The following is a 23,302-nucleotide window of genomic DNA, read 5'->3' on the forward strand; positions in this document are numbered from 1 at the left end:
CAGATAGTGAAGTGAGACGAAAATTTAATAGTCATGGGTGACTGGAATTCGAGTGTAGGAAATGGGAGAGAAGGAAACATAGTAGGTGAATATGGATTGGGGCTAAGAAATGAAAGAGGAAGCCGCCTGGTAGAATTTTGCACAGAGCACAACATAATCATAGCTAACACTTGGTTTAAGAATCATGAAAGAAGGTTGTATACATGGAAGAACCCTGGAGATACTAAAAGGTATCAGATAGATTATATAATGGTAAGACAGAGATTTAGGAAACAGGTTTTAAATTGTAAGACATTTCCAGGGGCAGATGTGGACTCTGACCACAATTTATTGGTTATGACCTGTAGATTAAAACTGAAGAAACTGCAAAAAGGTGGGAATTTAAGGAGATGGGACCTGGATAAACTGAAAGAACCAGAGGTTGTACAGAGTTTCAGGGAGAGTATAAGGGAACAATTGACAGGAATGGGGGAAAGAAATACAGTAGAAAAAGAATGGGTGGCTTTGAGGGATGAAGTAGCGAAGGCAGCAGAGGATCAAGTAGGTAAAAAGACGAGGGCTAGTAGAAATCGTTGGGTAACAGAAGAAATATTGAATTTAATTGATGAAAGGAGAAAATATAAAAATGCACTAAATGAAGCAGGCAAAAAGGAATACAAACGTCTCAAAAATGATATCGACAGGAAGTGCAAAATGGCTAAGCAGGGATGGCTAGAGGACAAATGTAAGAATGTAGAGGCCTATCTCACTAGGGGTAAGATAGATACTGCCTACAGGAAAATTAAAGAGACCTTTGGAGGTAAGAGAACGACTTTTATGAATATCAAGAGCTCAGATGGAAACCCAGTTCTAAGCAAAGAAGGGAAAGCAGAAAGGTGGAAGGAGTATATAGAGGGTCTATACAAGGGCGATGTACTTGAGGACAATATTATGGAAATGGAAGAGGATGTAGATGAAGATGAAATGAGAGATATGATACTGCGTGAAGAGTTTGACAGAGCTCTGAAAGACCTGAGTCGAAACAAGGCCCCCGGAGTAGACAATATTCCATTGGAACTACTGACGGCCTTGGGAGAGCCAGTCCTGACAGAACTCTACCATCTGGTGAGCAAGATGTATGAAACAGGCGAAATACCCTCAGACTTCAAGAAGAATATAATAATTCCAATCCCAAAGAAAGCAGGTGTTGACAGATGTGAAAATTACCGAACTATCAGTTTAATAAATCACAGCTGCAAAATACTAACACGAATTCTTTACAGACGAATGGAAAAACTAGTAGAAGCCAACCTCGGGGAAGATCAGTTTGGATTCCGTAGAAACACTGGAACACGTGAGGCAATACTCACCTTACGACTTATCTTAGAAGAAAGATTAAGGAAAGGCAAACCTACGTTTCTAGCATTTGTAGACTTAGAGAAAGCTTTTGAGAATGTTGACTGGAATACTCTCTTTCAATTTCTGAAGGTGGCAGGGGTAAAATACAGGGAGCGAAAGGCTATTTACAATTTGTACAGAAACCAGATGGCAGTTATAAGAGTCGAGGGGCATGAAAGGGAAGCAGTGGTTGGGAAGGGAGTAAGGCAGGGTTGTAGCCTCTCCCCGGTGTTGTTCAATCTGTATATTGAGCAAGCAGTAAAGGAAACAAAAGAAAAATTCGGAGTAGGTATTAAAATTCATGGAGAAGAAATAAAAACTTTGAGGTTCGCCGATGACATTGTAATTCTGTCAGAGACAGCAAAGTACTTGCAAGAGCAGTTGAATGGAATGGACAGTGTCTTGAAAGGAGGATATAAGATGAACATCAACAAAAGCAAAACAAGGATAATGGAATGTAGTCGAATTAAGTCGGGTGATGCTGAGGGAATTAGATTAGGAAATGAGACACTTAAAGTAGTAAAGGAGTTTGTTATTTGGGGAGCAAAATAACTGATGATGGTCGAAGTAGAGAGGATATAAAATGTAGACTGGCAATGGCAAGGAAAGCGTTTCTGAAGAAGAGAAATTTGTTAACATCGAGTATAGATTTAAGTGTCAGGAAGTCATTTCTGAAAGAATTTGTATGGAGTGTAGCCATGTATGGAAGTGAAACATGGACGTAAATAGTTTGGACAAGAAGAGAATAGAAGCTTTCGAAATGTGGTGCTACAGAGGAATGCTGAAGATTAGATGGGTAGATCACATAACTAATGAGGAAGTATTGAAAAGGATTGGGGAGAAGAGAAGTTTGTGGCACAACTTGACCAGAAGAAGGGATCGGTTGGTAGGACATGTTCTGAGGCATCAAGGGATCACCAATTTAGTATTTGAGGGCAGCGTGGAGGGTAAAAATCGTAGAGGGAGACCAAGAGATGAATACACTAAGCAGATTCAGAAGGATGTAGGTTGCAGTAGGTACTGGGAGATGAAGCAGCTTGCACAGGATAGAGTAGCATGGAGAGCTGCATCAAACCAGTCTCAGGACTGAAGACCACAACAACAACAACAACATTTCCATGACCTGTTCCAGACCTCACGCCAGCCTGCGTGAGCTAAAACGCGTGCCTTTCGGCTTCCTCTCATAGTGGGTTGGCTCTCTTGCCAATCCACAACACATCTCACATTGAAGTACGTGCTATATTTCGAACTTCTGCAAAACTCCACCAGTCTTAGGGATTTTGCGTTCTTTTAAATTTGGCATGCTTTTTTCGTTGCTACTGCAACAGCGATCTGACCCATTATGTGTACCGTGGGGGATCAGTACAATCACTTACTAATTTATGTAGTATATATCTCTCGATTGCTGTGGATACTATCCCTTTGAAATCATTTTACAACTTTTCTATGCTTACATGATCAGATCGGAAGGAGTGGAGACTTTCTTTTTGATGGTTGTGGGTGTTACGGTATTCAGCCTAGCAGCAACTGCCTTGTGGTCGCTAATCCCTGTATCCGTCACAATACTCACTATTTGTCCAGAAGTATTTGTTGCTAAGTGGTCAAGTATGCTTTCGGAACCATTTACGCTTCGAGTGGGCTCATGAACTAGTTTTTCAAAATAATTTTCTGAGCATTCAGTACGATTTCGGATGACGTTTTATGCCTACTGCCGGCTTTAAACGTATAAAATGCAGCATATCGAGGGTAAATTAAAGTCACCACCGACTTTAATTGTATGAGTACATCATCATCATCATTCACCTCTATGTGGTTGAAATAGGGGATGAAACTTTTTTTTTGAAAATGTTGCCATTAAGGCAGTTTTGAAATTTTGTATTCGATTTTTAGGTCAGATATTAAAATTTCTGGAAATTCAACCAGTAAGGAGATGAAATAACAGCGAAAGATTATTTTTTAAAATAAATCATTATTAAAGACCTGCTAAAGATTTTATAAAGATACATCTACGAAACTTGATATTTGACTTTGCGATTAGAAATAAAAATATGTGTTACAATATATTTGGAAATCCAACCCCTAAGAAGGTGAAACAGGGGATGAAATGTTTTGCGAAAATATGTCATTGTGGAAGCGAATGACTTTTTGGCCAGAAGTGCATTCGGAAAAGACCACGCTTCTGTGAAGTTAATTACCGTGCACAATTTAAAGGTGTAATAATGTAGTGAACAAAACCGAAGAAAGCTGTTTTATGGTCTGTGAATGACGGGGAAGCCGCGAGTGCTCTGCTGGACATCCTACGACACAGCGGTCATAGGCCCGTGCACTCTGGTGAGTTCTGTATGACCCGAAATGATAAATTTCGTTTCTCGTTATTTAAATATTGAGATACCTTCATGAAATTTGTTGACTTCTCCGAAAATGCTTAAGCAACACGCAACAATATCAAACGTATGCGGACACCTGGCTGAAAATGACTTATAAGTTCGTGGCACCGGCATCGCTAATGCTGGAATTCAATACGGTGTTGGCCCACCCTTAGCCTTCATGACAGCTTCCACTCTGACAGGCATATCTTCAATCTGGTGCTGGAAGGTTTCTTGGGGAATGGCAGCCCATTGTCCATGGAGTGCTGCACTGATATGAGGTATCGATATCGGTAGGTGAGGCCTGGCGCGAAGTCGGCGTTCCAAAACATCCCAAAGGTGTTCTATAGGATTCAGGTCACGACTCTGTGCAGGCCAGTCCATTACACGGATGTCATTGTCGTGTAACCACTCCACCACAGGCCGTGCTCGATCGTGTTGAAAGATGCAATCGCCATCCCCGAATTGATCGGAAGCAAGAAAGTGCTTAAAACATCAATGTTGGCCTGTGCTCTGATAGTGCCGCACAAAACAGCAAGGGGTGCAAGCCCCTTCCATCAGAAACACGACATCACCGTAACACCACCGCCTCAGAATTTTACTCTTGGCACTACATACGATGGCAGATGACGTTCACCAGGCATTCGCCGTACCCACACCCTGCAGTCGTATTGCCACATTGTGTACCGTGATTCGTCACTCCATACAACGTTTTTCCACTGTTCAATCGTTTAGGCTCCGTATACCAAGCGAGGCGTCGTTTGGCATTTACCGGCGAGATGTGTGGCTTATGGGCAGCCGCTCGACCATAAAATAAAAGTTTTCTCACTGTCATAGTACTCGCAGTGGATTCTGATGCAGTTTGGAACTCCTGTGTGAGGGTCTGGATAGATGTCTGCCCATTACACATTACGACCCTCTTCAACTGGCGGTGGTCTCTGTCGGTAAACAGACGAGGTCACGTTTCCACTTTACTATCACATCGGAAAGAGTGGACCCAGGGAAGTTTGGGAGTGTGGAAACCTCGCGTACAGACATATGACTCAAGTGTCACCCAATCACCTGACCACGTTCGAAGTCAATGAGTTCCGTGGAGCGTCCCCTTCTGCTCTCTCACGATGTCTAAAGACTACTGAGGTCGCTGATGTTGAGTACGTGGCACCTAACATGAAAAACGTATGTTTTGTGGGTGTCCGGATACTTTTGATCACATAGTGTATACTCCACGGTGGAAAGTGAGCAATAGCCAGGTAGCGGTACGAAAGCTGAATCGTTTAGAGTAGCCACCGTAGAGAGACAATTTGATGCTAATGCAGTAAGACTGCACACATTCGATGCAAGACAACCGAGTTTCCGACAAATAGTTATCTCGAGTTTTCTGCCTGTTAGTGCTGTGTCGTCCGAACGAGACACAGCCAGGGCAAAGGCACCACAGGCGCAAAGATGCGAGCTGGTGCCGGTGCCATAGTCGCCACTTGCGCGAGTTCCACCAGCTCCCATTGTGATTTCTCACGATGTCGACTTCGCCTCGGCCACTTGTCGGCCGAGTACAATCAACACCGACTCAAAGGAAGGCCTAGGCGCTTGTTCGTGACGTCACGTCAGCTAGGCACGACCAACGCCAGGTCTGTTGCAGGCAGAAACGCCTGGGCGTGCTTATCACTATAAATCTCTTATTTTTGGACAAAATATTTGGTATTGTTTTGGATTCTGCAGTTTTACTTAGATGAAAGATTTTCTTACTATCATAAAGCTACCAATGAAGATCATAGTTCTGTATTACTGAATCCTATCGAAACAAACGTAGATCAATATGAGAAGATGCTTTGCCCCATTGCAAGCTTCGGAAATTTTACATTCGAGTAACTATATTTACTTGATCCATTTTGTTATCGAAACTTACCGCAACCCCCTTACAATGAACTCGTTCCTTTTCTTTATTTATTTTTGTTTGACATCGTCACTGGAAATGTGAACTAATTTACATGTGTAAATTTCCAACTGTTACCAGTCATCAGATAACAGTCGTTTTCAACGAAAGGGATTCTAAACAGGAAACAAAATAGCTTGATACATCGAAAATACTGCTGAGCTTAAACTTGTTTAAACATCCACATTAGGAAAGATAAATAATCCCCTCTTGCAACTGAAAGGAGAAACTTTATAAGGTAAAAAGATTTTATTTGATAAAACAAGTATCTCTCTTTTCCCTCTTCTTCTGTCCCCCACTCCCTCCCCCAACGTGTACAATCGCAAGATACTTCATTAAGATTCAGTGCTCCTCACCCCATAGTCACACAACATACCTAAAGAAGAGCACCAATACGTTCAGTTTCTCTTAAAAGCAACCCAGTACAAACGTAACTTCCTCAGATTTACAAATAAGGTAAAGAAGCACCAATTCTGTTGCTGCTGGACCATGAAGTTGTTTTTGTATGTCAGTCCTTAAAACAGGTGGAAATTTAAGTTCAGGAGTACACTATTTGTTAAGAAGTGTAATGAATTGCACAATTAATTGATTGCAGAAATCCCTCACAACAATATGTGTTGGTCAACTACCGCCAATAGTTTCACATTTTCCTGTGTCAGAGAGGGAGACACCACCATTATGAGTATGCCTGCAACAGACCTGGCGCTGGCCGTGCCTAGCTGACGTGACGTCACGAACAAGCGCCGAGGCCCTCCTTTGAGTCGGAGTTGGTACAATCCGCCAATGACCGTACGGCGACGGACAGACGCCTACTTAGAAGAGCTGCTCTCGCCCACTTGGTTATAGGTCATCGTCCAGGGCTGGCTTAGGGCACGTCGTTTAGTGTTAGAACTGAATAGACAGTTGTTGTAAATTACATTTGGTATGTACTGTGAAGTTTACCTACAATAATTTCCATTGAGGGTCTTTTTTTCGTGTTATATTGTAAGCCGTGTTGCAGACTTAATCATTCAACAAGTCACAAAGATAGGTAGACCTTTTTTAGTCATTTGTGTGAGTTTGTTACTAACTTGTTGTAGTGCTGTAGAACCTTCGTTCTCCTATCCTATTACCTGACCCTGCGGCACAGCTGTGTAATAGTGGCAGGGAGAAACTGTCTTAGCGATGTACTGCACCAGAGGCCGTTTCACGAACTCACAAACTCGGCCACCACAGCAGTAGCGACGAGGCTTTACAAAAATGGGGACGAGGGTTTACGAAAGTTAGAGCAGGAGAAGCCCTCTCTAGTAGCAGCAACGATTAATACCGAGTGTTCAACTTGAATGAGACCCCTTCTTTCAGTAGTTTATACCAAACGGATATTGTTGTTGAAATGCATATAGGATGTTTCCGTAAGACTGTGCAAAAATTTAACAGGACTTAGAGGATGCTCCACAGAACAGTTTAAGGTTGGGAACTTGGTGTCAGAGAAGCCAGCTTAAGGGGGGTAGGATGTCAAACGCGCCGACTTGGAGCAGGAGAGTCACCATAGGACATTTTAATTTCTACTGTCTATATTTTTACAAATAAATTCATAAACCTTTGTCACCATGACCAGGAAGGATTGAGGACTCACACTCATCGCAGTGGAAGTTCAAAAACGTAGCAAAGTACCTTTTTTTACATGTGAAATTTCATAATTTCGCAGTGGAAGTTCAAAAACGTAGCAAAGTACCTTTTTTTACATGTGAAATTTCATAATTTTTTTACTTATTACTGGCTGCATTTGTTGCTATAGGTACACTTTTCTTCCTAAGTAAGATACTTCGATGAATTTTTCATAGCATACAAACAGTAGTTACAGGTGTATGAAACTCAAATTTTCCGAATCTATTAAAAAACTGTGGAAAAATTGAGATAATTAACTATAAAACATGAGTTTTTCCTAAACATGAAGTTTAAAATGTAACAGTTCATTCATTTTTTCGTAAATTAAATAACATCTAGAGTTTCATACACCTGTAACTATGGTTTGTATGCTGTTAAAAGTCATCGAAGAATCTCTCTTACTTAGGAAGAGAAGTGTACCTGTAGCAACAAATGCAGCCAGTAATAAGTGAAAAAATGATGGAATTTCACATGTAAAAAAGTCTTTTGTTACGTTTTTGAGCTTCCACTGCTATGAGCATGAATCCTGAATCCTTCCTGGTCATGCTGATAAAGTTTTATGAATTTATTTGTAAAAGTATAGACAGTGAAAATTAAAATGCCCTGTGGTGCCTCTCCTGCTCCAAGTCGGCCCGTCTGGCGTCCTAGCCCCCTTAAGGAGATAATAGCAGTCACATTGGTGAATTCTTCTGGCGAAGATGATGGGTACGAAACTCATCGAAACGTTGCGACAAGACGACACCACCACTCGCCTGATAACGCGAGAAGAATTCATCACTGGAATACGCCGAGAAAGACTGCAATCACATATAGTAATCACATTACTGTGTACTTTTTTATTTAATTTAGTTACAGTTAACTGCAATACCATCACTCACACACTGAACGTACCATTTGTACTGTACCTTACAAAATGTGCTGAAACTGACTGCCATCAACCTCAATGCAACCGTGACATCCGCGAACAAGATTCTGACGCACCCTGACAAATATCCCTGGTGTATTTAGAATCACATCACAGGCAGCTGCAATTCTGAAATTTCCTAGCAGATTAAAACTGTGTGCCGGACCGAGACTGCCTTTCACGAGGCAAAAGTCCCAAGTTCGAGTCTCTGTCCGGCACACAGTTTTAATCTGCTAGGAAGTTTCATATCGGCGCACACTCCGCTGCAGCGTGAAAATCTCTTTCTGGAAACATCCCGCAGGCTGCGGCTAAGCCATGTCTCCGCAATATCCTTTCTTTCAGGAGTGCTAGTTCTGCAGGTTCGCAGGAGAGCTTCTGTAAAGTTTGGAAAGTAGGAGACGAGGTACTGGCAGAAGTAATGCAGTGAAGACGGGGCGTGAGTCGTGCTTGGGTAGCTCAGTTGGTAGAGCACTTGCCCGCGGAAGGCAAGGGTCCCGAGTTCGAGTCTTGGTCCGGCACACAGTTTTAATCTACTAGGACGTTAAATATCAACGCACACTCCGCTGCAGAGTGAAAATCTCATTATAGCTGCAATTCTGGCAACTAATTCCATCTCGGTATCCACTGGCCTCTCATAGACAAGTGACTTGTGATATCCGCATGGGAAAATATCGGTGGCGTTCAGATCAGGTGACCTTGCAGACCATGGGATAGGATCTCCCAGTCCATCGACCAGGAAATACAGCATTGAGATGGTTGGGTTGTCCAACAACTCAGGCAGAACTCTTTGCAAGAAGCACAAGTGGCCATTCAGACGGCCAGGTAGGAGATACGGCTCGTTCTTGTTTCCTTGCAGGAAATAAAGAACGTCCATATCTCCCTCTCCGGCACCAGGTTAAAAAAAATGTTCAAATGTGAGTGAAATCTTATGGGACTTAACTGCTAAGGTCATCAGTCCCTAAGCTTATACACTACTTAACCTAAATTATCCTAAGGACAAACACACACACACACACACCCATGCCCGAAGGAGGTCTCGAACCTCCGCCGGGACCAGCCGCACGGCCCATGACTGCAGCGCCTGAGACCGCTCGGCTATTCCCGCGCGGCACACCAGGTTCCCTACCTCAAATTGTTCAGTGGAGCATCCTCTACGTCCTGTTAACTTTTTGCGCGCTCTTACGCAAATATCCTGTGTGTTGGTGTGAGATGGATAAAAGAATGTTTCTGTTGTTGGTACGATTGGAGCTGCGAATGGAGAGCTGTACGTGGCCTGCACACTTAAAAGCTGCGGAGACACTGTTGAGCATTGGCTTCTGAACAAGGTCGGGTAATCATGTCTTGTTATTTTTAAAATGCGCTTAACTGTTGAACGTGTATTCGTCATTGAAACTTGTGATGAAATCTCATGACGTGTGTCGGCGAAAAGTCCCGCGGAGAAATTTGAAAGGAAACGCTAGTGAAAAGTGTCATTTAGAAGTTAGCTAAAAATTTTTGTCGAACAGGTTCAGTGTTACACAACAAACGTACCAAACAAAGATCAATTTTAAAGACGCAGGTCATTTTCGATACAGCAGCAGCTACAATATCTCCCTATACCTCTTTGCGTGGATAAAGTCAGGAAAAGAACGTTTCACCTAGATCAGCCCGCATTGCAGTGAGAAGAATACCTTAATGTTATCCGAATCGCATTATTTCAACATCCTCATTAGAGGCAACATTAGCATTTTGGATCAAGTGTTTTTCACAGATGAAGCTTAGTTTCCACTGACTCTCCCGTCCACCCACAAAAAAAATGGCGCGCGGTGTTTGCTGTTTTTTCTTGATAGCCGTGTGTGCTGTCTTCTAACGAGACATAATCCAACAGATGACACAGCCCTGCTGCAAGAGGATGAATGTGACTGCTCGTTGCTACAAGACGGCACACCTGCCATACAACTCGCTCTATCGTGGACATGCTGCTACAGGGTTCTTTTGGTGGAAGAATCGTTTCGACAGGACTGCGAGCACCACCAAGCCCTCAGCTTAGTAGCCTAGACTTCTTTTTGTGTCACTATGTAAAAGACGTTGTTTGCAGGAGCAATCCAGATACCCTGTCAAACGTGTCGACAAGTGTATAGAAAGGGATGGACAACATTTTCAACTCCTGCTATAATTTATAAAAGGCTTTGGTGTAAGTTTATCAAGGAAAATAATATTAAAATCATTAAATAGCGTAGTTCCCTTAAATATTGCTTTATTTGAGATTAAAAATATTTTTGTTGTGAAAGGTGTTCATTTTACATTGGATCTCACGCCAAGTTTTCGTGTAGATAAAAATTAGCAATGTGCCGATTTTTATCCACATGGCAACATGATGTGAGGTCCAACTTAAGCCGAAGACGATTTTTAAGACCTGAAGATAACAGCGAAGTCTGTCGGAACCGGTTGCCGTAAATAAAAAAATATTTATGCGATCTAAGCTGTTGAATGCTTTTAGCGAACAAGACAGTTCGCTCTTTCGGTATTCTCAAAATGAGAAAATTCAATAAAAATATTACTTATAGAATAAAAGTAAGTGACGAGACCTCTTTTACATCGAGTTGGCATTTTCTATGAGTCAGAATATAAAGAGGAGGAAACTCCGTCTCGCATTTGTCTGCCATTGTGTGTGACAGTATATGGTCGCAACGTGTAATGCTCGATGTGATCTGTGGGTCAGAAAACAAATAGGAACGAGTACTGTCATCCATCGTTGTTAAACTATTTGATTGTGTATTGTCGGAACTAGCTGCAAGCGGAGCGCTCGTCTCTGATAGAGAAACGTAGAACTCAGGGACGGGCAGTTACTGAAAGGACTAACATGTTACTTACCACTAAAACAACTGAAAAAGCCCAGTAAAGATGCGCTCTAAAACGCATACCTTAAGAGCTATGAGCACCTGTGAAACACATCTACTGCAAGCTTTTTGTTTTCCGTATTTTTGGAGGCGGTAATACGGACAAAAACAAGAAAAATGTCCAATAAATATGGGCTATAAAATGGATACCTTAACACGTATGAATACTTGTTTAATAGAAGAGATGTGTTTCACCAGCTCTTAAAGTAAGCATTTTAGCGACCATGTTTACTGGATATTTTGTAAGGGCAATTTACTTAGACCCTGTCTAGAGTGGTAGGGTGCACACATTAGTTTGCAGAGATACATTTTAAGAACTTGCGAGGTTGTAGACGGCGAAATTTTGAACGTTTTATATAAGGAACCTATAGCAGGAAATGTGAAATAAAGGTCTTCCAGAACTATTCACTTTCTACGCATCTGGTAAGCTAAATTAAACTCCACAATACTGTAGTTTGCCGGCCGCGGTGGTCTAGCGGTTCTAGGCGCTCAGTCCGGAACCGCGCGACTGCTACGATCGCAGGTTCGAATCCTGCCTCGGACATGGATGTGTGTGATGTCCTTAGGTTAGTTAGGTTTAAGCAGTTGTAAGTTCTAGGGGACTGATGACCACTGATGTTAAGTCCCATAGTGCTCAGAGCCATTTGAACCATTTGAATACTGTAGTTTGTTTTGGCTCCAATTCTGTTTAATATATACACGAACGGCCAACCTATAGCTCCAAACACCAGGAGCTTCTTATATGCTGACGACCTCTCTCTAGCCACCCAGCGCACAGATTTTGAATCAGTGGAGAACAACCTCACGAATGCCCTTGAAGACCTATACAGATACTAGAATATAAAGCAGCTTGAACGAAACTCCTCAAAGACACAAGTGTGTGTTTTTCATTTGAGAAACAAGGAAGCCACTCACAATACTATTTTCTACTATGGTCGGGGGTTCACCTGGAACACTATGAGACTCCAAAATGCCTAGGAGTGACACTTAACAGATCTCTCACTTTCAAAAAGCACTGCATGAAATGGAAGTCGAAAGTCTCCACCAGGAACAATCTCATACGGGAAGTGGCCGGATCACAGTGGTGTAGTCAACCTGAAGCAATCAGAACATCTGCAATGGCAGCACTATGCTATTCTGCGGCAGAGTATGCCTGTCCTGTTTGGTGTAATTCATCTCATGCCAAACAGGTGGATGTAGCTCTCAACGAAACCTGCAGAATTATAACGGGTCGCTTGAAACCCACTCCAGGCGAATGGCTTTACCAAAAAAATGGTTCAAATGGCTCTGAGCACTATGGAACAACATCTGAGGTCATCAGTCCCCTAGAACTTAGAACTACTTAAACGTAACTAACCTAAGGACATCACACACATCCATGCCCGAGGCAATATTTGAACCTGCGACCGTAGCGGTTGCGCGGTTCGAAACTGTAGCGCCTAGAAACGCTCTTCCAACCCGGCCGGCAATGGCTTTACCACCTCACAGGAATAGCACCACCACCTGTTCGAAGAGAGATAGCTGCGAACAAGGAAAAGAAGGCAGTGGAACAATAAATTACCCCTCCTCTGTATGGGCATGAACCGCATCCGCAACGACTAAAGTCAAGGAAGAGTTTCCTTAGGACATCAAATGAACTTACAACCACTGCTGACAAAGCTAGGTACAACTGTGGAGGGCTACGACCTACCTTCCCCCTGGTTGGAAAATAGTTGAAGCTTTACCTCCAGGCCATGACGGGGAATGCACAACTTGGAAGTCCGTGAATAGCCTGTGAGACGCCCTGATAAACCCCCAGGAGAGGACAGGTAGCTGGAACTGTGGAAAGGGGCCAAAATGAGCGGCTGTCAGTTACACTCTAACACATAACTATTTACTTGACCAAACATTACAGTACAAATTCTTGAACTTAGCTATCGGCTGAATACGCCACACTATCTTACGCTATAAGGGCACAACTACTTTAATTTAAAAAGAAGGCTAACAGCCATTAACTCAAATTTCAGTCGCCAAAGAGAATATTTAGAGGGCAGAAGGTCTCACGTTAAGTAAGTTCTATAATATGGCTGAAGGCCCCAAAATCTAACACTTGAAAAGCAACAACCTCAATTTAAAGACCGCTGAAGGCCGATGATTTAAGACTCAAGGTAACATTAAATAAAAAATACAAGGCAGAAGGCCTTAACTTCGATTAGGCTGAAGGCCCCAAACACTCTGATGCTCGTAAGACAAAGATCCTTAATTTAAAAACGGCCGAAGGCCCCATGAGCTAAAACTCAAGGTAAAATAAATTTAAACAACAAAGCCTTATCCTAAATTAGGCTGAAGGCCCCAAACAATCTAACGCTTGACAAGCAAGGAACTTTAATTTTAAAACGGTTGAAGGCCCATGACTTAAAACACAACTAAAATAATTTTTATTACGCACAAGGCCCAAGGCTTTACCTTTAAACAATATTTTAATCAGGCTGAAGGCCCAAACAATCCAACACTTAACAAGCAAGGAATTTTAATTTTAAAGTGGCTGAAGGACCGTGACTTAAAATACCACTAAAACAATTTAACTTGAATTCAAAACCATCGGCTATGAGCCGTACAAATACACACAATAGCAAATAAGAAAAGACAGTTTCAGGGGTCGGCCAGCACTTGTAATACTAACGATCACTTAGGCAGTCGGCCCAACCATTCTCAATCCGACGCCAACCCAACCAACATACAGTCAACCAGTGTGCGATTTGTGCTTTTACCAGTGGGGGGGGGGGGGGGGGGGGGAGGGATGTCCTATGGGGCTAGTATAATGATATATGTTACTAGCTTGGACCGTGGCGTTACCCATGGTTAAACAGTTATTTATAAATAGATGTTAATGCCGAAACTCACTACTGACGCGTATGCACTATCAGAAAAGCCATCCCTTGTTATATCTTTAAAAGTACATTATAGGTAAAGCTTATTTACAAAATCATCTACATACAGGTATACGAGGGGAATTCAAAAAGCAAAGGCACATTTGTGAAAAGCTGTACTTATTGTAATGATAGAAAACTGAAACATGCGTTATTTTTCTGCGTAACCTCCCTGTACTTCACTGCAGTTTTCCCGACGTTTTACGAGTTTTTTTATTTCATCAGAAAATACGTTTTTCGGTTGCATTTGTAACCAATTTTTCACCGCAGCAATGACGTCTTCTTCCCTGTAGTGCTTCCATTAAGGGTCGAAACATGTGAAAATCGCTTTCAGCCAGATCTGGACTGTACGGTGGATGTTCCAGCACCTCGAATCTCAACTCCCTTATTGCGACGGCTGTCCGTTTGGCAGAATGTAGGTGAGCGTTACCTTGCTGCAGGATGACACCTCTTCACAGTTTTCCACGACGTTTGGATCTGATTGCAGGTTTTAGTTTCGTGCGGAACGCCTCACATCCACCATACAATACAGACGTGGCTCTAAAGCCTCGTTTACGCTGGGGCGACGTCTTGCAACATTGTGGCATGCTACGGAAATGTGGCGTGCGTCGTCTTGTCGTTTAGTTCTAAATGTTTTGAAATGCTTACCTACTACATAACACTTTTTCAAAATTAATAAGCAAACATATTAATAGTATTAATAGTAAACTTTCAGTGTTCGGCTCCACAAATTTAAATTATATGTAAAGTTTTACTCCAGTGCGTGGGAAATAAACATCCCAGGTTGGGATGAATAAACTAAAACCAGAGGAGGGGATGGTCTGATGCAGAGGGGGGGAAATCCCCCCCATCCCCCCCTGCAAATCGCACACTGCAGTCAACGGACCCACCGACAAGGTAACTTGCGCTGCACTCGACCAGCACACAACCAGGAGTTCAATGCAAAACGTAAAAAGGCATGGACGCCCACAACCAAGCATGCATTAAGTTGTCAAACTACACACTGTGCTGGACAGCAACAACACGGTGAGGAAAGGACACTGCCGGAATTTACGTCAACGGCCAGGGCAGATAACCGGAACGTTAACGGCCACAAGGCATAAAATTTCTGCAGGTGCACTTCAATTGCAAATAACCAAATACAGTTAGACCCCACTGTACGGTGGCTAAACCTTCGCCAACTCTAACACACACGTTGTTGCTCGCAGGAGTGACCCAACAGCCAACAACGATAACCAATCGGCACAATGTGAACAGTCTTGATTTGCTGGTAAATTAAATCCAAACTCAACTTTCGTGTCCAGGGTCGGTGAGCCACAGACCTCGTAGCAATGGGAACAGCCCCACACACTCCATCAGTGCGTAGAGATTGCCAGCGGGCCCGGCCAAACTACGCCCCACGGAGATTTCCTCGCTGCTCCACGCCAACCGACCGACTGCCACACATCTGCACGGAAACAGCACTAAAATAACTGAGCAATTACACACAGTTTCGCGAACACTTGCACGAAGGACTAGACAATACTAACGATAGCGACTGTGCAATAAAGAGGACGAATCACGAGTCGATACACGCAGGCAACCCATAAGCGATCGCCGGCCAACATATGCGTCGTCCAACAAGACAGCCGACCGACGTCCAACCAAGGTGGGCCGCACTCAAGTGGTATGTATCGCCAGGCGAGTCACGGTTGTCTGGACCTCATTACAGCTGCGCCGCGACTGAACTTCTGCCGCGTCCTAAGTCAAACACTGCCAGGTCCGAACTGCACTGCTAGCGCCTCCCAGCTCACTTTCAGATCCGAACTAACCTGAACACACGAGAACCGGAAAGTAACAGCAGTCAGCAAAGATAATACACCAGGGCTTATATCGATAAGCGCCGCTGCTGCCGCTCACGGACAGGCAAGGCGGCAACTCAGTGACACCAGTAATTGAAATTAACATAAAGAGGTAGTAGTCCAGTGAAAACAGGATGTTAAATGAGGTATGCCACGAACACGATACACGCACGGCTGAGACTGTGATCCGGAGTTGGAAGATCAAACGTTAACGTGCCATGATGGGGATACACTGATCCAAATGATAGTCGGTGTGACTGTGGAGGACAGACAGTCCGGTACATGCTTCGGTGTCGGTTGTGCCCAGTCTCCTGTACAGAAGATGATCTTCAACAAGCAACAGAAAATGCCTTGGAAGTGGCCAAGTTTTGGTCAAAAGTAATTTAATCATAATGTACCTGTATGTTTCCGACACGAGAATAATAATAATAACAATATCTTGGAAACAGTTTATTGGCAGTGGAGTACAATCAAATACTGTAAACCGAACCTGTGGCTTCACTACTGTAGAGTAAATGTTCAACATGACGACCATCTCCTTCGTTGCTTAATGTAGAACAACCAACCGCGTTTTGTCGGTTTACCTGCAAGACACTGCGCTCCCTTCTGATGGTACAGAACGGCTAAAAGGCGTGTTCAGTAGGCTCAGATACTGTACTTAGTGTCACTGACCACACGAAAGACTTCACATAACTCCTGAGGAAAAAGTCCAGAGGGATCAGATGAGGGGAGCGCACACGCATCCCCTTCCAGTTACTGTCTGTGAGATGTGCCCTGGGCTGGATCGCCGTCGTCTGTAACCACAAACTAGTGGGCAGTTGCAAGGAAGCATCATTCAGACGCTCCGTCCAGAAAGTTCAAATACCATGCGCTATTCAAATTCTGTTGTAATGTGTGTGGTCTATTAAGCTGATCTTCACGAATTCCATGCCAAATGTTCCCTGATAATGTCACTTGGTCGCTTCCCTTGCAGGTAATAAGAGAATTTTCGACAGCCTAGTTGTGGCTGAAGAAACTTTATTTCAGATTTCTGGCCAAAAGTTCCTTATATCAAAACGTTCAATATTTCTTCTTCTATAATCACACGAATTTTTAAATTATCATTCTGTTACAGCCTGTATGAAGTCACTGTAAGACTCTCACCGAATGAGATTGAACTATTGGGAAATAAATATTATTTACTTGAATCGTTAATTCCATTATTCACTTCATACGAAGCCAAGTCTTAGATGGCAGTCAGTTTGGCCTTAGGAAAGGTAAAGACAGCAGAGGGGCAGTTCGGGCGTTGTGGTTCATAACTGGATCAAGACTAAAGAAAAAACAATATACTTTCATGTATTTGTCGACCTGTAAAAACCGTTCGATAATGAAAAATGCTGCAAGATGTTCGAAATCCGGAACAAAACAGTGGTAATGTACAGTATCTACAACAACCGAGAGGGAATAATAAGAGTGGACGACCAAACACGAAGTGTTCGGATTGAAGAATGGATAAGACTGGGATGTAGTCTTTTGCTCAGTCTATACGTCGAAGAAGTGACGGTGGAAATAAAAGAAAGGTTCAAGAGTGGAATTAAAGTTCAAGCTGGAATGAAATCAGCGATAAGATTCGCTATCCGCAGTGAAATTGAGGAAGAATTACAGTATCTGCTGAATGGAACCCAATGAGTACAGAATATGGAGTGAGAATAAATCAAAGAAAGTCAAAAGGAATGAAAAATAGCAACAATGAGAACAGGGAAACTTAACAGCACAATATGGGATTAGGAAGTAGATGAAGATAAGGGATTCTGCCACCTAGGCAGCAAAATAATCCATGATGGACAGAGAAAAGAGGACATAAAAAGGAGACTAGCATTGGAAAAAGGGCATTCCAGGTCAAGGGAAGTCTATTAGTATCAAACATAGACCTTACATTACGGAAGACATTTCTGAGGGCGTACATTTCGAGCACAGCTTTGTATGGAAGTGAAACATGGACTGGGGGAAAACTGGAAGAGAAGAGAACTGAAGCCTTTGAAATGCATTGCTACAGGCGAGTGCTCAAAATTGGGTGGTCTGATACAGTAAGGAATGAGGAGGCTGTGCGCAGAATCGGAGAGGAAAGGAACATACGGAAACCACTGACAAGAAGAAGGGACAGTATGATAGAACACCTGTTAAGACATCAGGGAATAACTTCCATAATACTAGAGGGAGCTGTAGAAAGTGTAGAGGAAGACAGAGATTGTGATAATAATTTAATAATTGAGGACGTAGGTTGCAAGTGCACACGAGAGCAATACGCGGCAGGCTGCGTGAGACCATCTACATCTACATGTACATGATTACTCTGCAATTCACATTTAAGTGCTTGGCAGAGGGTTAATCGAACCACAATCATACTATCTCTCTACCATTCCACTCCCGAACAGCGCGCGGGAAAAACGAACACCTAAACCTTTCTGTTCAAGCTCTGATTTCTCTTATTTTATTTTGATGTCATTCCTACCTATGTAGAGTGGGCTCAACAAAATATTTTCGCATTCGGAAGAGAAAGTTGGTGACTGAAATTTCGTAAATAGATCTCGCCGCGACGAAAAAACGTCTTTGCTTCAATGACTTCCATCCCAACTCGCGTATCATATCTGCCACACTCTCACCCCTATTACGTGATAATACAAAACGAGCTGCCATTTTTTGCACCCTTTCGATGTCCTCCGTCAATCACACCTGGTAAGGATCCCACACCGCGCAGCAATATTCTAACAGAAGACGAACGAGTGTAGTGTAAGCTGTCTCTTTAGTGGACTTGTTGCATCTTCTAAGTGTCCTGCCTATGAAACGCGATCTTTGGCTCGCCTTCCCCACAATATTATCTATGTGGTCTTTCCAACTGAAGTTGTTCGTAATTTTAACACTCAGGTACTTAGTTGAATTGACAGCCTTGAGAATTGTACCAGTGAGCAGACTGAAAAGAAAGTATTGCCGGAGCCAACAACTTCTCCCCTTCGCTCCAAAAGCACCTGTGTTAAACGTCCGAGGTGACTTCCTCCCTCTTTCGGCGGTAAAGGTGGCTTAGCAGACCTCGGCCTAGCCCATACTGTCGTAACTTTCCGCTCGCGCTACGGAGGCCACAGTTTCGTCCGAGGTGGTGACAGGCTCTGCGCCGGCGCGCTATAGGTCGAGGTCGCACGGTTTCGTTCACGCTGTATGTGTGCGTGTGTGTGTGTGGTTTCGCAGGCTGTAGATCTCTGTGGCCCCAGTACTTTTTGCAGCGACGTCACCAAACAAATCCTGAATCAGCTACGCTGTTACTACAGCCTGAGGCCATCATCACACAGGATGCATTTCTGTATGGTATCCGTCTTGGTTGTTGCACGCTCTGACACGCGCTTCTGATCGTGATTTGCCATCGCAGCTCTTTCCAGTGGTCCAGTGGTCCAGTGGCAATTTTCGGCTCCTTCCGGCGCGCTAATCACACAGTTTCTTTACGAAAATAGACGCACGTAAGACAGCTGCGTGAGCTTCATTAGCGATTGTCAAAGACGAGCAGAGAATGTCGCGAAGGAGACGCTGAACGCTTCCATGGCTTGAACAGCGAATTTCTGGTACAGGACCGCTACACACGCTGAGGTGACAAAAGTCGTGCGGTACCTCCTAATATCGTGTCGTGTCTTCGTCTGCCCGGCGTAGTTGAAAGCAGAAATACTCTAGAGTCGTCCATAATTGCTAAAGTCCGCTGTAGCCATCCTTAACTTCGAAAGTGTCCGGTGAAGAATTTGGTGCACAAAGTGACCTCTCGATTATGTCCCATAAATGTTCGATGGAATACAGCTCGGGCGTTCTGGATGATCAAACCGTTCGCTCCAATTGTCCAGAATGTTCTTCAAACCAACAGTGAACAGTTGTGGCCCAGTGACATGGTGCGTCCCTTTTTGGGAACATGGAGGTCGTGAATGGCTGAAAGTGGTCTCCAAGGCGCCCAGCATGCACATTTCCCGACAATAATCAGTTCAACACCAAAGGACCCAGCCCATTCAATGTAAACACCGCCCACACCACTATGGAGCCACTACCAATATGGCCGCGCGGGATTAGCCGAGCGGTCTCAGGCACTGCAGTCATGGAGTGTGCGGCTGGTCCCGGCGGAGGTTCAAGTCCTCCCTCGGGCATGGATGTGTGTGTTTGTCCTTAGCATAATTTAGGTTAAGTAGTGTGTAAGCTTAGAGACTGATGACCTTAGCAGTTAAGTCCCAAAAGATTTCACACACATTTGAAGACACTACGAACATGCACAATACCTAGTTGAGAACTTGGGACCATGGGTTAGTGGGGTCTGCGCCACACTCGAACCCTACCATCACCACTTACCAAGTGAAATAAGGACTCATCTGACGAGGCCCCGATTTCCCAGGGTCCAACCGTTATGGTCACTAACCCAGGAGTCGTGCTGCAAGCTACATCGTGTTGTTAGCAAAGACACTCACGTCGGTCATCTTCTGTCGTAGCCCATTAACGCCAAATTTCGCCGCACTGTCCTAAATCATAAGTTCGTCTGACGTCTCACGTTGATTTTACCGTTGTTTCAAGCACTGTTGATTGTCTGTTGGCATTGACAGCTGTGTGCAAACGCCGCTGCTCTCGGTTGTTAAGTGAAGCATGTCGGCAACTCCATTGTCTGTGGTGGGAGGTAATGTGTGAAGTTTGGTATTCTCGGCACACTCTCGACACTGTGCATCTCAGAATACTGAATTTCCTAACGATTTCCGAAATGGAATGTCCCACACGTCTACCTCGAACTACCATTATCGCCGTGCGGCCATAATCTCGTCGGAAAGCTTTCCTCATGAATCACCGGAGTACAAATGAAAGCTCCACCAATACGCTGCCCTTTTATACCTTGTTTACGCAATACTAGAGCCGTCTGTGCCTGTCGCTATCCCATGATTTTTCTCGCCTCAGTGTAATGCCGTACAACGAACTCAGATACGTATTAATTGAAGTTATGCGTTAACTCAATTGAACCTCTATATAATGCTCTGTTTTAAATTGAATATAATTATAGTGTCTAATGTCAGTTGCATTTGTATAATACGCACATTCGCGATGCTGTATTGACTACCATCGCTCTGTTATGTTCTGTTAACCGGGGACCTAGAAACGACGGAGAGGCTCCGTCCCCGCCGCAGCCGCAGTGGTCCACAACCCCACGACGACTACCCCAGTCCATTTCACCCCTCCGCCGCCCCACATCGAACCCAGGGTTATTGCGACGTTCGCCCCCCGGTGGACGCCCCGGGAACGTCTCACACCAGACGAGTGTAACCCCTATGTTTGCGTGGTAGAGTAATGGTGGTGTACGCGTACGTGGAGAACTTGTTTTTGCGCAGCAATCGCCGACATAGTGTAACTGAGGCGGAATAAGGGGAACCAGCCCGCATTCGCCGAGGCAGATGGAAAACCGCCTAAAAACCATCCACAGACTGGCCGGCTCACCGGACCTCGACACAAATCCGCCGAGCGGATTCGTGCCGGGGACCGGCGCTCCTTCCCGCCCGGTAAGTCGAGCGTAGACCGCACGGTCAACCACCATCACTCTGTACTTGATCACATACATTTCAAGATCGGGATTCGTTTCTTAATTTTATTTCAATGTACCAGGAGATTTTTTTTCGGAAATGGTCACTATCACTGGAAAAGATATTTACCAGCTAGATACAGGCAGACATGAGGCAGGCCATAAAACCAAGAGATAGGCACGGATATTTTACACAATGTCTCATAATAACAAAAGTTCCCAGTGTGCTTCTTGAGTTTCATATCTTACATGGTTGGCAGTCATGTTAAAATTTCTAACCACTGGGAAAACATCCCAGTCGTTGGCCTGTGCAACAACAATTGCAGCGAACACATTATTAATAATAAATAACATCGACTGTTGCAGATAATAGTTCTATTAAGTTGATATGAAAAACCTTAAGCTGAAAAAAAATTACATGGAAATTGACGAAAAACTGCTACATTTCTCTTTACAACTCAGGGCACTGTCAACTACACCACGGCGTCGACGTGGCAGCTGTTCCTATGTTTATGTCATACTATGTGATGGTTTTACCTTAAAATGTTATTACGTGATATTTAACTATGACAAACTGTACTAAAATGACGTGCTTTTGATTATCATTGTTTTCTAGCACTGAAACGATATATTTTAATCTCACACAAATTATAGCACAACTAACATCAAATATGGAAACTACTGATATGTACAAACTAATACGCGTCTCGTGTCATCCGCAGCTGTGGTAGTACATTACGAAGGCTCATCAACAAAAATTTGAGACTGTCTCTTTTTACGGATATTTATTAATCCCTTTCAATGTTGATATGATCTTTTACAAAGTACTCCTTTCCTAGTGTAGTGCACTTTATATAGCATCTCTGCCAATCCTCTAACACATGGTGCAGGCCATTCTCTCAGGCCCTTGAGAATCACCTTACCTTTCATGAGTACTGCTTCACAGTTCTCAGATCGAATTCCCTGGAGCTTAGCGTTTAGTCATTTAAAAAAAAAAAATCACAGGTTGCAAGATCGGAGCTGTAAGGTGGATGCGGCGCAAGAGTAATGTTGAACTGAGACCGAAACTGCATGACTTGCTTTGCGATGTAAGGCCATGCATTGTCATGATGAAGTCACCAGTCCATGTAAGAAAGTTCTGGTCGCTTCCCTGCAATGTGCTTCCTCAGTTTAGCCAATGCTGACGAGTGGTATGCTACTGTAACAGTAACGCGAGGCGGAAGTGCATGCTGGTAAATCAGTCCGAAAAATTAAAAAATGTGATCACCATCACTTTCCCTGCAGATGGAACAACTTTCGCCTTTTTGAGTGTTGGAGAACACTGGGCCGGCTCTGTTTCCTTCAGGATCGTAATGATTGAACCATGACTCATCACCGGTGAGATGCAGCACCTCTTGGCTTGTCTCCATTCTCACAGCCTTTTGTTCGCGAGTCAACAGGCGTGGCACCCAACAGACACAAACACGGGTCATGAGGAGATGACTGTGAATAACTGTAAAGACACTACCGCATGAAATTCTCAATCCTTCACTAAGCTTACGTACTGTTTTCCGCCGATCCTCAACATGATAAACAACACGGCGAAGAATATGGTAGACCGAACACTCGTAGCTAAGACTACAAATGTTCCTGAATTCCGATCAAGAACAACTACCAATTGGAAACATAGGAGTAGATATCCTCGGTGTAGCAAAGCAGCTTAAATCAATAAAGACAAGGCTTACGGTCCAGATTTTATACCAGTCAGGTTGCTTTCAGAGTATGCTGATACAATAGCTCCATATTTAGCAATTATATACAACCGATCTAGCACAAAAATTGGAAATTAGAGGTAAGGACCTATGGGACCAAACTGCCGAGGTGTTCTGTCCCTAGGCTTACACACTACA

This window comes from Schistocerca americana, chromosome 9 (assembly GCF_021461395.2).
Source record: "Schistocerca americana isolate TAMUIC-IGC-003095 chromosome 9, iqSchAmer2.1, whole genome shotgun sequence".
NCBI lineage: Eukaryota > Metazoa > Arthropoda > Insecta > Orthoptera > Acrididae > Schistocerca > Schistocerca americana.